Source organism: Schistocerca nitens, chromosome 12 (assembly GCF_023898315.1).
Source record: "Schistocerca nitens isolate TAMUIC-IGC-003100 chromosome 12, iqSchNite1.1, whole genome shotgun sequence".
Taxonomy (NCBI): domain Eukaryota; kingdom Metazoa; phylum Arthropoda; class Insecta; order Orthoptera; family Acrididae; genus Schistocerca; species Schistocerca nitens.
The window spans coordinates 147,594,272-147,608,748 of NC_064625.1; positions in this window are offsets into that span (position 1 = coordinate 147,594,272).

Below are 14,477 nucleotides of genomic sequence, written 5' to 3' on the forward strand. Positions count from 1 at the left end.
ACATCGTGTATGTGAGTATTTAAAGAAGACTGACATTGTCATGTACACTTTGTAAATACGAGGGCAGTTCAATAAGTAATGCAACACATTTTTTTTCTGAAACAGGGGTTGTTTTATTCAGCATTGAAATACACCAGGTTATTCCCCAATCTTTTAGCTACACAACACTATTTTTCAACGTAATCTCCATTCAATGCTACGGCCTTACGCCACCTTGAAATGAGGGCCTGTATGCCTGCACGGTACCATTCCACTGGTCGATGTCGGAACCAACGTCGTACTGCATCAATAACTTCTTGATCATCCGCGTAGTGCGTCCCACGGATTGCGTCCTTCATTGGGCCAAACATATGGAAATCCGACGGTGCGAGATCACGGCTGTAGGGTGCATGAGGAAGAACAGTCCACTGAAGTTTTGTGAGCTCCTCTCGGGTGCGAAGACTTGTGTGAGGTCTTGCGTTGTCATGAAGAAGGACAAGTTCGTTCTGATTTTTGTGCCTACGAACACGCTGAAGTCGTTTCTTCAATTTCTGAAGAGTAGCACAATACACTTCAGAGTTGATCGTTTGACCGTGGGGAAGGACATCGAACAGAATAACCCCTTCAGAGTCCCAGAAGACTGTAACCGTGACTTTACTGGCTGAGGGTATGGCTTTAAACTTTTTCTTGGTAGGGGAGTGGGTGTGGCGCCACTCCATTGATTGCCGTTTTGTTTCAGGTTCGAAGTGATGAACCCATGTTTCATCGCCTGTAACAATCTTTGACAAGAAATTCTCACCCTCAGCCACATGACGAGCAAGCAATTCCGCACAGATGGTTCTCCTTTGCTCTTTATGGTGTTCGGTTAGACGAGGGACCCAGCGGGAACAAACCTTTGAATATCCCAACTGGTGAACAATTGTGACAGCACTACCAACGGAGATGTCAAGTTGAGCACTGAGTTGTTTGATGGTGATCCGTCGATCATCTCGAACGAGTGTGTTCGCACGCTCCGCCATTGCAGGAGTCACAGCTGTGCACGGCCGGCCCGCACGCGGGAGATCAGACAGTCTTGCTTGACCTTGCGGCGATGATGACACACGCTTTGCCCAACGACTCACCGTACTTTTGTCCACTGCCAGATCACCGTAGACATTCTGCAAGCGCCTATGAATATCTGAGATGCCCTGGTTTTCCGCCAAAAGAAACTCGATCACTGCCCGTTGTTTGCAACGCACATCCGTTACAGACGCCATTTTAACAGCTCCGTACAGCGCTGCCACCTGTCGGAAGTCAATGAAACTGTACGAGAGGAAGCGGGAATGTCTGAAAATATTCCACAAGAAATTTCCGGTTTTTTCAACCAAAATTGGCCGAGAAAAAAAAATGTGTTGCATTACTTATTGAACTGCCCTCGTAGCTGTTAACGCTTATTGCATGAAAGGTGCCGGAGTGTCTTTATTATCAAAACGACGTAAAGAATGACTGCCTATACTAGTAGAGGTTGGAACGCCAGTGGGGATGAAACGGCAGGCAGAACTCAAGCCCTGGGTGGAAGGCCCACACAAGTGTGCTGGTCCTGCTTCACACAGGAGGTGCCAAGACGGACAGTCGGGGCACCTGGGTGCAGAAGCACAATACAGCAGCGGCCGGCTGATTTTGTAGCGGGGCCTGAAGGATAACCGGATAATACTCCGGAAACCCTGAAAATCTTGGACGCAGCGGAGAGGAACGAGGAAGCGTTACCTCGGAAATCACGCAGGCTGAGTTATTTCTGACGAGTTTTCCTCTGAGAACCGTACCATTGTATGTATTTCTAATTAACGGGGATAGGTATTTCCTCGCAAACTTCCCGCGCTGAACGATAAAAGACTAAAATATGGTTGGTCAGCATTCGGAAGAATCTGTAGAGAGGGAGAATATTCCGTGGTTTCGAGAATATGATTTGTTTTCTGAATTACAAGGGAGAGGAGCCGAGCTTTGCTGGGAAGCCAGCGGTGGAGAGAATGCAGTCTTCTGTTTTGAGCGCCCGTGTTTGACGGTCGCTCGGTATCAGCTTTTGTTGGTACAGACGGACTTGCTGTCTTTGCTCTCAGAACAGTTTATAGTTAGAACGGATAGGCACTATAGTGTTACAAACTTATACGATTCTGGACTTTGCCTTTGGGAAGGGAATCGTCGTTGAGTTCGCAAAGTTCAGTGATTGAGAGCACTACTTCTGTCTATACTCTCGTTGAGACGTTGTCTGAATTTCGTCCTTGTGGCTGGGAATTCGCGTTTCTCGTCTGTAAAACACAGAGAGGAGAAGACAGTATTAGAGTATATTAGTCAGAGGACCACCTTCTGCCGCCCTAGTGTTTGAAAGAGTTTTATTTTGTGGCTGTAGTTCTTCCATCGATGTAGACATGTACGAAAACCATCACTCCGATGCACTGGACGCCCTACATACGGTGATATTGCTAACTATTTCGGTTTATTAGGGCTATAAAGTTAAACAGCTGTGATCACGTAAGTTTTATTTCCACTGAGGTTGCACACCACTGTAGATCACCCTTGAAAGTAGTGTCTTCTAGTGTTTGGTACGTAGATGATGTCATTCATCTCGCGTTGTTTATTTTAGATCGCGTAGCCATAAAAAGGGAAAATTTGAGCAATTGATCAGTGAGATTAGTTAGGAAATTCATTTGTATCTCTTTATGTCTATTGGACACTGATATACAAACATTTGTAACATATAAAGGGGGTTTTAATCAACAATAGGGCAACGGCCTTGCCGCAGTGGATACACCGGTTCCCGTGAGATCACATAAGTTAAGCGCTGTCGGGCGTGGTCGGCACTTGGATGGGTGACCATCCAGGCCGCCATGCGCTGTTGCCATTTTTCGGGGTGCACTCAGCCTCGTGATGCCAACTGAGGAGCTACTCGACCGAATAGTAGCGGCTCCGGTCAAAGAAAACCATCATAACGGCCGGGAGAGCGGTGTGCTGACCACACGCCCATCCTATCCGCATCCTCCTCTGAGGATGACACGGCGGTCGGATGGTCCAGGTAGTCCACTCGTGGCCTTAAGACTGAGTGCTTTTTTTTTTTTTAATCAACAATAAATGTATAAGCAGAAACAACATTTATCATCCAGTAGTTACTAGTTCCCTTAATCATTTATTTATGTTTATGTTGTAGTTTATGTGTTAAAGACCAAGAAAGAGGGGGTAGTCTGACAGGGCCAAATGTTCATTTTCGCGTTCAGTATTTTCCGTTGCGCATATTCATTTTACACCCGCCTGGAGTAGCATCTTAGAACTTTACCACTAACTGCCATCCGTCACCCCAGATTCCTTAAAGAATCGAAGCCCCGTGTATAAAGTATCCATTTCGGTCTGGGTGACTTGCGCTCCGTCTTAATGAAAGCTAGTTTTTCCCGCATGTCAATGTTTACGACGTCATACCTCCTGAACTATGCATCTTACAACGATATAATTTTGCAGGTGCATGCTGTGTTTTCCGCAGATAATGTCTGCAAACTCTACTGTGGATAGGATCAGTAGTAAAGAAGTAATAAATTTAAATGTGATGCCTCATGGTGAAATTTTATTGCATAATTGTGAAAAGTGAGTTTCCACAGTAAGTGAAAACAGAGGGGGGAGGTAGGGTCGTCACCGAATAAAAATTTAGAAAAACTTTTAAATTATGGGAAAAGTTTGAAAGAAGTCGGTAAGTGCTCCCAGTCTCAAATACTGGGTGAATACAATCTGGGTAATTTGCGTGCTGTAACTTACTCTGCTTCAAGACGCATTATTCATTGGAGGAAGAATCCTACGGAAATGCAGTCAGAAAACAAAGGAAGTTGGTTACAGTACACTTGTTCGCCCACTGCGTGAATATTGCTCACCAGTGTGGGATCCGTACCAGATAGGGTTGATAGAAGAGATAGAGAAGATCCAACGGAGAGCAACGCGCTTCGTTACAGGCTGATTTAGTAATCGCGAAAGCGTTACGGAGATGATAGATAAACTCCAGTGGAAGACTCTGCAGGAGAGACGCTCAGTAGCTCGGTACGGGCTTTTGTTGAAGTTTCGACAACATACTTTCATCGCTTCATCGAGGAGTCGAGCAGTATATTGCTCCCTGCTACGTATATCTCGCAAACAGACCATGAGGCTAAAATCAGAGAGATTAGAGCCTACACAGACGCTACCCACAATCTTTCTTTCCACGAAGAATACGAGACTGGAATAGAAGGGAGAACCGCCACACACCGTCAGGTGGCTTGCGGAGTATGGACGTAGATGTAGATGTAGATTCACAGCTTTTGCGAGGGTGTGCTGACAAGTAATCCCTCCGAATTTTTTATGTGGCAGCACTTAAAGCTTTTCAGGCTACAGAAACGTTATTGGCACTCCTACATCTTTGTTGTTCATGTCTACGTATTTATTTCTCACAATAGTCACCCTGATGACAAACACAATTCTCCCCAAAATAAATCCGTTTGCTGACACCGTCACTGCAGCATGTTTACCTTTGTTGACAGGGCCACAGCCTCATCTCTGCTTCCAGCGCTTCATGACTATCAAAGTGAAGTCCTCGAAACTGTTGTTTAACTTTTGGAAACACATGAAGATAGGATGGGGCCAAATCAGGACTGTATGTAGGATGGTCGATGGCAGTGAAGCCAAGGCGTCGGACAGTTGCAGATGTCGCAGCACTTGTATGTGGTCTGGCATTATCGTGTTGGAGAGCTGCTCCATGTGTGGACGAACTCTTGGAATTCGAAACTCCATTACAGTACGTTGTCACGAGCCGAAATAGTTACACTAGGCACCGCCATGTTACGTGTTACAATTCGGAGCCCTCTAGCGGCAGAGAGCTCCAAACATGTAGACTGTTAATAACGTTCGTTTTATTTAAAAAGGTTTGGCAGTTTTCACATAAAAAAAAGGAGGTACTACTTTTCAGCCCGCCCTCATACCTTTAATACTTGACATGATGTATTAAACCATTAACGTAAGAAAGCTTTTGACAATGTTGACTGGAATACTCTCTTTCAAATTCTGAAGGTGGCAGGGGTAAAATACAGGGAGCGGAAGGCTATTTACAATTTGTACAGAAACCAATGGCAGTTAAGAGAGTCGAGGAACATGAAAGGGAAGCAGTGGTTGGTAAGGGAGGGAGACAGGGTTGTAGCCTCTCCCCGATGTTATTCAATCTGTATATTGAGCAAACAGTGAATGGAACAAAAGAAAAATCCATGGAGAAGAAATAAAAACTTTTGCGGTTCGCCCATGACATTGTAATTCAGTCAGAGACAGCAAAGGACTTGGAAGAGCAGTTGAACGGAATTGATAGTGTCTTGAAAGGAGGATATAAGATGAACATCAAAAAAAGCAAAAGGAGGATAATGGAATGTAGTCGAATTAAGTCGGGTGATGCTGAGGGAATTAGATTAGGAAATGAGACACTTAAAGTACTAAAGGAGTTTTGCTATTTGGGGAGCAAAGTAACGGATGATGGTCGAAGTAGAGAGGATATAAAATGTCGACTGGCAATGGCAAGGAAAGCGTTTCTGAAGAAGAGAAATTTGTTAACATCGAGTATAGATTTAAGTGTCAGGAAGTCGTTTCTGAAAGTATTTGTATGGAGTGTAGCCATGTATGGAAGTGAATGGAAGTGAAACATGGACGATAAATAGTTTGGACAAGAAGAGAATAGAAGCTTTCGAAATGTGGTGCTACAGAAGGATGCTGAAGATTAGATGGGTAGATCACATAACTAATGAGGAGGTATTGAACAGAATTGGGGAGAAGAGGAGTTTGTGGCACAACTTGACTAGAAGAAGGAATCGGTTGGTAGGACATGTTCTGAGGCATCAAGGGATCACCAATTTAGTACTGGAGAGCAGCGTGGATGGTAAAAATCGTAGAGGGAGACCAAGAGATGAATACACTAAGCAGATTCAGTACGATGTAGAGGTTGCAGTAGGTACTGGGAGATGAAGAAGTTTGCACAGGAGAGAGTAGCATGGAAAGCTGCATCAAACCAGTCTCAGGGCTGAAGACAACAACAACCACAAAAAAATGGTTCAAATGGCTCTAAGCAGTATGGGACTTAACTTCCGAGGTCATCAGTCCCCTATAAGTTAGAACTACTTAAACCTAACTAACCTAAGGACATCACACACATCCATGCCCGAGGCAGGATTCGAACGTGCGACTGTAGCGGTCTTGCGGTTCCAGACTGTAGCGCCTAGAACCGCTCAGCCACTCCGGCCGGCGAAGACCACAAAACAACAACAGTCTATCTCTTAATGGCTAGATCGTGACAGCGTTTGGAATTTTTAAATTTGGTCAGTAGATAGATGAAATGTTGAAAATAAAATTTTAGATTCGCCTGGAAGTAAACCTGAAACTGGGGTTGTGAGGCCTGTTTATGTGTTTGTTGCTGTAAATTATTGAAAACATTATTGACTCAGTGGTAGAATTTCAAAAAGAGATTGTTCATGACGGATGATGTTGTGTTAAAAATCGGAAACCGTGATTGTAAGAGAGACGTTCGCAGTGTGTAATGGAGTATGTAAGTATGTGTGTGTGTGTGTGTGTGTGTGTGTTTGTGTGTTTGGCAATTCGGGGAAGCGATTCTCTTCTACCAACACGTTTTTGTAAACTGTGGCATCCAAAAATTAACTCTCCGAGTCGGTGTAATTACGGCACGTGATGAGTAGCTAAACGTTCTGTAAACGGAATCACGGGAGTGTGCCCGCGGGAAAGGAAGCTCGCTAACACTGTGCGAGTGTAAAATCACGTCGGAGTAAAAAAGAGGGGCAAAAAAGAAGGGGGAGGCAAAAAAACAGGGAACAAAAGGCTGATAAAATTAGAAATTACGACCGGCTAAGCTGGGTGATCATTGATCAGGTGGGCGAGATGAGAATGAGGATGGGGGAGGTGAGGCAGTGGTGGGAGTGAATCGCCGGCAATTAACCCGTAACAAGGCGTAGGCGGGGGCGTGTTGTGAGTCCGTGCGTGGGAGTGTGCGCGTGTGTGGGCGAGCAGTCGCGCGCGGCGTGTACTGGGCGGCGCCGGCAGGTAGCGGGGTAATTTAGCCCTAACAAGAGCGAACGCGGCATTCCGCCATTAGCACCCGCTAAATAACCCCATTATCGGCCGCGTTGCCCCGGCAACGAGGGCGCGCACCTTGATAAATTAGCCGGCAGTGACGCCGGGCCGGGAGCGCGCTAGTTAAGTTTCTCCCCAGTCTGGCCGCGTGGGATGAACAGCTGCGTTGCCGGGGTGTGGCATATCTCAGCGGCCAGTCCCACGGTATGTACCTGGCTGAGAAGTCTGATTACACATTATCCACATCACCAGCGCAATTACTAGGAACCTAAACATACTGGACAGTGTAAGGAAATGGGTCTGTGCTGTGCAGTTGTGGGAAGTGCTGCTGGAACCATTCAAATACGAGTCCATACTTTGTTGGCAATTGATAAATGTTGCACCATCAGCTACCAAACTGACACTTCAGTATTCCCAAATCTGTGGGATTTGTTGATTAAAATTACATCATTATGATCGTTTAAGTATTTTGTTTTTAAAAAAGAAGCCATTCCTACACAATTGTTTCACTATTAACAGCTACAAACGAAAGGGTCAGGAATAGGACAATGGCAGAAGTATATATATATATATATATATATATATATATATATATATATATATATATATATATATATATATATATGGCGGCCCATTGATCGTGACCGGGCCAAACTACAAAGAACGAAACTTGTCTAGCTTGAAGGGGGAAACCAGATGGCGCTATGGTTGGCCTGCTAGATGGCGCTGCCATGGGTCAAACAGATATCAACTGCGTTTTTTTAAATAGGAACCTCCATTTTTATTACATATTCGTGTAGTACGTAAATAAATATGAATGTTTTAGTTGGACCACTTTTTTCGCTTTGTGATAGATGGTGCTGTAATAGTCACAAACATATGGCTCACAATTTCAGACGAACAGTTGGTAACAGGTAGGTTTTTTAAATTAAAATACAGAACGTAGGTACGTTTGGACATTTTATTTCGGTTGTTCCAATGTGATACATGTTCCTTTGTGAACTTATCATTTCTGAGAACGCATGCTGTTACAGCGTGATTACCTGTAAATACCACATTAATGCAATAAATGCTCAAAATGATGTCCGTCAACCTCAATGCGATTGGCAATACGTGTAACGACATTCCTCTCAACAGCGAGTACTTCTCCTTCCGTAATGTTCGCACATGGATTGACAATGCGTTGACGCATGTTGTCACGCGTCGTCGGTGGATCACGATAGCAAATATCCTTCAACTTTCCCCATTCTCAACATCGACGTTTTGAGATTCCCGATTCTCGCGCGATTTCTCTGCTGCTGATGTGCGGATTAGCCGCGACAGCAGCTAAAACACCTACTTGGGCATCATCATCTGTTGCAAGTCGTGGCTGACGTTTCACACGTGGCTGAACACTTCCTGTTTCCTTAAATAACGTAACTATCCGGCGAACGGTCCGGACACTTGGATGGTGTCGTCCAGGACACCGAGCAGCATACATAGCACACGCCCTTTGCGCATTTTGATCACAATAGCCATATATCAACACGATATCGACCTTTTCCGCAATTGGTAAACGGTGCATTTTAACGCAGGTAATGTATCAGGAAGCAAATACCGTCCGCACTGGCGGAATGTTACGTGTACCACATACTTATACCTTTGTGACTATTTCAGGACCATCTGACACGAAGTGAAAAAAATGGTCAACTAAAACATTCATATTTCTTTACGTACTCCACGAATATGTAATAAAAAATGGGGGTACCTATTTTTTAAAAAAGCATCTGGTTTCCCCCTTCAAGCTAAATGAGTTTTGTTCTTTGTAGTTTTTTCGTTTGATGCTTATTTCGTGAGATATTTGGCCCAATCACCATCAATGGACCGCCCTGTATATATATGAGGATGTGTGTGTGTGTGTGTGTGTGTGTGCGTGTGTGTGTGTGTGTGTGTGTGTGTGTGTGTGTGTGTGTGTGTGTGTGTTCATGAAGCAGAGTGTGTCTGTGTATGTGTGTATGTCCAGGATCTCCTCCCAAAACCCTAGATCGATTTCAACAGATCTGGCATAGAAACATCAAGTGTCAGGATATCAGCACTGTGAGGTTTATAACTTCGTAGCTCTAACAGAGTGGAGGTATGGGCTAAAACATGTGCTGCAATGCTTGGCATATAGACTGCCCTATTGTCAGGCATGTTGTGACAGAACAGTATTGATCTGCAGAATCAACCTGCTCTAAAGGGCAGCCTACATACCTGGGGACAGAAATGGTATTTCTGGTCCCTGACATGTAGGCTGCGCTGCATGATAGGTATGTTGTGTTGGAGCAGTACTGGCCTGCTTTATCAACCTGCTTTGCGTGGCAGCCTGTATGTCAGGGGCTAATAAACGATTTTAAAGCTCCTGATATAGCCCGTAATGCATGATAGGCATGTTGTATGAGTAGTACTGTCCTGATTTTATTATCTGTATTACAGTGACAACACATTATGATGAGCATGGCAAGCGCAGGCTGAGATGGATGGAGGAGAGGCTGTACAGGGTAAGGGGAGGTAGAACAGTTCAGAGAGGGGGAGGAAAGGGATGAGGCAGCTGGAAGGTGTAGAACGGTAGTGAGCAGGTGGAAAAGGAAGAGGGGGACGCAGAAATCGAAAGAAACAGATGGAGGAGTACAGGGTCAGAGAGAGAGAGAGAGAGGAGGATGATATGGTCAGAGGGGACAGAGGAAACGAACAAAGGAGGGAAGGAGGAGATGCAAAGGCAGACAGAGTGGGGAGGAGGACATAGAGATGGGATAATGTGGTGGATAGACAGAAGGGGAGGAGAAGATCAATATATGTGTTGAGCACATTTGCAAGCAAAGCCACTGGGAGAATGCTTACTCCTAATGAATACAGTTCCAGAAAAAATGTTTTCCCTGAAACGACGTATTACAACTGTCTATGAACACCTTATAGCTTAACAGCGTCCTGGAGGATGCAAACTGCAAAAATGCACATGAGGAAAAACACATTACAACAAGTGTGCCACACAGCCACCGTTCATGTGAAGGCAGGATTCAGAGCGTCTCCATTGAAATGGCACATCCTGAAACTGCCTATGAAAAACTTTAACAACGGACGCGGCTGGTACGCGCTCGTCCTGTCGTGACACTGACATCTGAGTCGCCAGGTGTTGTGATGACCAGCAGAACGAACTTTGACAGTTGTTGACCACGCTAGGTTGAACGAGCTTTGCGGCGTGGTCAGCTGGTGTCAACACCTGTGACGAACAATGGTTGGTGGAGCTCAAAGTGGGAGAAATCGTGACTGCGGATCAGCTAGCCTGATGCTCAGAACACGCGGTGGAGAAAAGCCGACAGTTTGAGTTGTCCGGTACCAGCCATAGCCGAACTATCTGAATAAAGAAAGTATGACATATGGGAAACTCTAAATAAAAAATGAACCGAATCAGTGAGAAACCAGACAAAACTTATACGAGTGGGTGAGTGAAGTCGCAGCTTCGTTACTAGACTTAATTTAAAAGTTATTAAATGTTAAATATTTGGGCATAAAATGATCTTCAAAAATAAAAACACACGAACGACTTAAGAAATTCAGATAAACATAGTGTCTATGGATAGGGCTCAGTAAGCACTATAGAACCGGTCTAATAAATTTTTTATGAGTGTTTCGTGTTTCGAATTACAGGTCAGAATGGATATTCCGCACATGAAAACGTGAATTTTCTGGCAGAAAAAACATGTAACAGTAAAAGTAGCGGCAGCATTAGTAAATAGAAGTAATTAGGGATGTGTGACTGTAGTTAAATTCTTCAATATTTATTACTAATATAACGACCCCATAATAGCGAAAACACATTTTTGTGAAAACAATCAAAGCTATACAAAAACTAATAGCTGATGAAATTTACGTGTAAATTCACATATAATACGTCTATATAACATTAAATTTATACTTTATGTATGTTTTCGAAGGTCGGAAACATTTAAGTTTGACTCAAAGTCAGTGCCAGCCTATGAGTATTAGCAACCATCTTTAAGCGACAAACTTAGATTTTGGCTCTGATGTAGTGGAGATCGTCGTGTGTGTAATCGAAGTATTTTGTAAGTATTTGATCAGGGCTTGTAAAAGTTTTGCCTGTAATGTTCGCGAAGAACACTGAGTTGATTTTAGCTTGTTCGTACATGAAGAAATTCACGTGGCGTGAAATGTTGGTTGGGACTTTTAAATACGTCATTAGCATCGATCGAAAAGAACTTGAAAACATGGTTCAGTGTTTTGACTCGGGATAATTTTGGGTTAGGCGACTTTGTCTAAATTTCTATCAATTTTGTGGCAGTTTACTTTGATGGTGATCTGCAATTACAAATACCGTTAGTTCGTGATTACAGAAGTTCAGCTTAGAAGTATGCTTGCAACACTCTGAATAATTTCCGTAGCTTTGCTTAAGGTTAACCAATCATATGATGCTCGCCGATCTAGTTCTTGCACTAAAACAATATTTCGTTTGAAAAATAAACTGTGGTGAATATTGTGAAAGGAGAGTTTGTTCGTTTTTTCTGGAATACATTCAGTCTGTCAAATGTAAGAAATGAACATTATACGTGCCTGCCTGTAGTTTTAATAAACCTGTGACTGCTTTGTTTTAGGGTTAAATGTAACAGATACGGCTGGCCGCTGGGACCGATCGGTTCTAGGCGCTTCAGTCTGGAACCGCGCGGCCGCTACGGTCGCAAGTTCGAATCCTGCCTCGGGCATGGATGTGTGTGATGTCCTTAGGTTAGTTAGGTTTAAGTAGTTCTAAGTTCTAGGGGACTGATGACCTTAGAAGTTAAGTCCCATTGTGGTCAGAGCCATTTGAACCATTTTGAACAGGCGGGTTACAACAGCAGAAATCTGGTCAGAGGTTACACAGAGAGTGTTATATATTGTTCGAAGTTAGGTTGAGGTTTTGATTTGGCACGCATCGTTTGTTGCTGACATGGTACCACAGACGGCACTGACATGCGTGGGGTACAGATATGGTCTGGAACCATGAGCGGCATTCTGCGGTTTCCAGCGGTGGGTCTCGCTCCTAACCATGCAGACTTCCACTGTTGGTATTTGCATCCTTGGTGCTTTTTTAGAGGGCACTAGGCCGTTGTCTAGAGCAAACGTTGCGTCTGCTGATGCTGGATACATTACCACATGAACCCTACAGCGCTGGAAGACGATAAACGTTTGTCAGATAAATGTGCCCTGGATCTCTATCTAACGCCCGTTTTATTTTCACTGCCCCGCGTGTGGAAAACAGTAGCGGCCCTAGCATACGATATAGAGGAAAGCCAAGCGCTACCTTCGCTTTTGGCGAAGCCTCCCCATTAAGATAGACATAATGATTTACCCCTGCTAGAAAATAGTCAACCTGTTCAGGTATTCCGTTTGTACTTCTCCGTACTTCAAACCAAATCCCTTCCTTTATTCGGAAACTCTGGCGGCGTTAAGTTATAATGGACTGTGCTGCGTTGGTGAGGGGGTGTTGTGATAAGGGGTTCTTTCGCGGGTCTGGGAAACTTTATTAACTTTGAATGTGCCCGCAGCGGTTGTCTTGCGGTTAATTCGGAGGAAATACTTCGGCGTCTGCTGCATTTCTTTGTTGTGGAAGTCGCGCGCGGAGTAGGGTTTAGTTGGGGGAGTGAGAGAGAACGAGAGTTAGATAAGGAAGCAGATTTATTTCCGGTGGTGGGGTGTCTGTACGCGTGATGGATGCGCGAGGCAGTTAGCTGGTTGTTAGCGGCGTGTTTCGTTGCCCGTGGGAAGGTCCATTATCTGTAGGCGCGGGGGCTGTCGCCTCTTCTGATGCAACCGCTGTGCTGTTCGGGCATGTAATATCGCACCCACATGCTTTCATAGTAGGCGCAGAGGATGTCTGGAAAAAAAAAAAAATTGTGAACTGCAACAACACCTCCTGTGAAACGTCCCCTTAGAAAATATGTAAGTGGGCTGTTTAGGTTTTTATGTTGGGAACGCCATGTGGCGCTCTATATGAAAATCACTGGCTGTGCTGTGTGCAGGCTGTGATTTTCATATAGAGCGCTACATGGCGTTACCAACATAAAAAACCTAAACAGCCTACTTATACCTGGTCCACTGATGGAAACAGAAAATGGTCTCTGGCATTACTAATATATAGCAAGAGCAGACCATCAAGAAATTCCACAATGATATTAAGTTAAATCGTAGCAACTCATGTACCAGACGATACTGAAAGAATTAACGACGTGGTTATGAGTTGTGCCACACAGCCAAACCCACAGATGTCAAATGGTCGGGTAGGTACGAAACGCTGAGTATCGACAGAGTATCAAGTTAAACTTCGATATACACTCATGCTCATAAATTAAGGAGAATTGCAGAATTTGGTGCCACACAACGTGGCACTACACAAAACCACTAATAGCATAGGCACATAGGTAACTCACACGACATGGATCTGCATGTCCACGGTATTGGTGATAAGTTGAGACAACCGTCCCGAAACACATGTGCTACAAAACGCCACTGTTTCCAGCGCATGTACCCCGACATCAATATGGGATATGATCACCAAGCACACGTACACAGGCCGCACATCGGGTTGGCATACTGTGGATCTGGTGGTCGAGCAGCTGCTGGGGTATAGCCTCCCATTTTGCACCAGTGCCTGTTTGAGCTCCTGAAGTGTCCTAGGGGTTTGAAGACGTGCAGCGATACGTCGACCGAGAACATCAAACACGTACTCGATGGGGTTTAGATCTGGAGAACAGGCAGGCCACTCCATTCGCCTGATATCTTCTGTTTCAAGGTACTCCTCCACGATGGCAGCTCGGTGGGGACGTGCGTTATCATCCCTCAGCAGGAAGGTGGCACCCACTGCACCCCTGAAAAGGCGGACATACTGGTGCAAAATGACGTCCCGATACACCTGACCCGTTACAGTTCCTCTGTCAAAGACATGCAGGGGTGTACGTCCACCAATCATAATCCCACCCCACACCATCAAACTACGGCCTCCATACAAGTCCCTTTCAAGGATATTAAGGGGTTGGTATCTGGTTCCTGGTTCTCGCCAGATGAAAACTCGGCGAGAATCACTGTTCAGACTACAACTGGACTCGCCCGTGAACATAACCTGGGACCACTGTTCCAATGACGATGTACTGTGTTCTTGCCACCAGGCTTTACGGGCTCTCCTGTGACCGGGGGTCAGTGAAATGCACCTTGCAGGTCTCCGGGCGAATAAAGCATGTCTGTTCAGTCGTCTATAGACTGTGTGTCTAGAGACAACTGTTCCAGTGGCTGCGGTAAGGTCCTGAGCAAGGCTACCTGCAGTACTCCGTGGCCGTCTGCGGGCACTGATGGCGAGATATCGGTCTTCCAGTGGTGTTGTACAC